Raw genomic sequence first — 2,349 nt, forward strand, 5'->3', positions numbered from 1 at the left:
GTGTGTGTGTGTGTGTGTGTGTGTGTGTGTGTGTGTGTGTGTGTGTGCTTCAGGTGAGTTAGATGATGTGATCTCTTAAAATCTTCACAGAAAAGACATATAAGGGAAAAACACCTCATGCAAAATCACCAAAGGAATTTCTAGAGGTCCCTGTTTCCTGTACTTCTTATCTCTCTCTCGATGATTCATTTAACAACAGAATCATAAAACTATCACTAATACAAAATTCTTCCAAAGGGGCTGCGTATCACCATCTTTTGAATTCAATACCTAAATTTGTAGGAACAGTGGTTGTTTCAAACTTCCATGCTGTACTAATATTCCACGACTTGTGATACTGTTGTTTCCCTTGTTGTTCCTGGATGTGTGGGCATATAGGGTATGACATTTAAAAAGTTTGACAGTCATAGTTTCAGGGTAATTAATCATTTTATTAATATTGCTAGCATTTTATTAATAAAAGGCTCAGTGGCACTCTTGAATGCCAAGGACACCTCATGGTTATGTGCACATAGTTTATAAGCCCTTGGAAGAGCAGGTATTCCTGAGGGTGTCAATCACCTGATTCGTTAACAATTAATGAGAGGGAGATTTTAAAAAGAGAAGTGGGCTCACTCCAGTGAAGGGCTGGGACAGTGACATCATGTCTTTCTTGAACAGAAACTATCTCTACACCCATACCATCCCCATCCTTGGGCAATCTAGACAAAGGATCTACCTTCACCCAAGCTTGCTTGAGTGGAATACAAGGGGTAGGAATTCATGTTAGATTAGCTTCTTTCTAAGGTTGTTTGGGGTCTCACCATCACGGAATAGAAATTCAAACCTCAGAGACTGAGGTTTGAATGAGGACTTTAGAAACAGGGAGAACTCTATATCTCCCAAAATCATTGATTTTTAATAATCATTTGTCTCAAAGGGATGGAGTCCACCTACTCTGACTCTTTGCCTATTTTTCCTGTCTTCACCTTCAGATTGGACTCTTTTACTAATATTTTAATTCTACCCAAATACTGGTCTACAAATAAAGCCATATGTCCCTCATACTTATAAATACTCACTTTATAGATCTGTTTCTACTGGCCATTTTTCTATATCTCTCCTCTCCTCAGGTAAAGTCCTAGAGAAAGCCATCTGCACTTAGAGTTGCCACTTCCTCTTTTCTCATTTAATTCTCCACCCTTCTTAGTAATCTGTTTTCCAATTTTATCATGCAACTTAAACTATTTTCAAACTCACCAGTAATCTCTTAGTTACCAAATCTAGTGTCCTTTTCTCAAACATCATTTATCTTGATTTCTCTGCAAGTTTTGTCACTGTCAATCACTCTTTTCTCCTGGATGCCCTTTCCTCTCAATTTTTGTAGCATTACTCTCTCCAAATTTTTTGTCCACCTGTATTGTACCTACTTCTTAGTTTTCTTTGCTAGATCTTCATTCAAGTAATGTCCCCTAGCCATGGGTGTTTTTCGAGGCTCTGTCTTGAGACCACTTCTCTTTTTCATGAGTAGTATCTCACATGGTTTTCACTCTCATGGATTTAGTTATCATCATCAACTACCTCTTAGATGACTCAAATTGGATATTCAAAATTCATCTCAAATTTAACTTGTCCAAGATAAAAATCATTACAATTCCTCCAAAACCTTTTTCTCTTTCAACAATTTTGATTGCTGTCAAGGACACTACCATCTTCTCTGTCATACAGACTTAATACACCAGTGATATTCTTTGCAAATTTCCTGTACTAAATTCTCATATTCAGTCTTTACAATAGCTTGTATGTACACCTCCAAGTCTATACTTACCCAGTCACCACCATGTTTAAAGCTCTTATCACCTCATACCAGACCATTACAATTGCTTTCTCATTAATTGCCTCCATTTAAATCTTTCCCAATTCTGTTCCATCATCTGCCTAGCTGCCAAAGTGATTTTTTTTCAAAAGTACATTTCTGGCAATACCAGTCTCCTATTCAATAAACTCAAGTGGATTCCTATTACTTTTCAGACTAAAAATAAAATGACATATTTGATATTTAAAGATCTTCATAGATTTGTCCTTTCCTGTCATTCTAATCTCTTTACATTTTATTCATTTGTTCATTATCTGTGTTCCAACTACACTAGCTTTTTTTTAAGCACTCCATCTCTAGACTCAATGTTTTCACTTGATGTCCCTTATCTCTGTGTTAATCTTTCACTTTATCTCCACCCTTAAAATATAAACTCAAGTTTGACTGTTACGCAGTTGGTGTTTCCAATTACCCCATATCAACCCATCACTGCTAGAGAAACTTCTTTATTTACTGTCCACACATACTGTATTTATCTTTTTAATACATATATT

This window comes from Petaurus breviceps, unplaced genomic scaffold, assembly GCF_028583685.1.
Source record: "Petaurus breviceps papuanus isolate PSGF00001 unplaced genomic scaffold, PetGlider_PUasm1.0 90602, whole genome shotgun sequence".
NCBI lineage: Eukaryota > Metazoa > Chordata > Mammalia > Diprotodontia > Petauridae > Petaurus > Petaurus breviceps.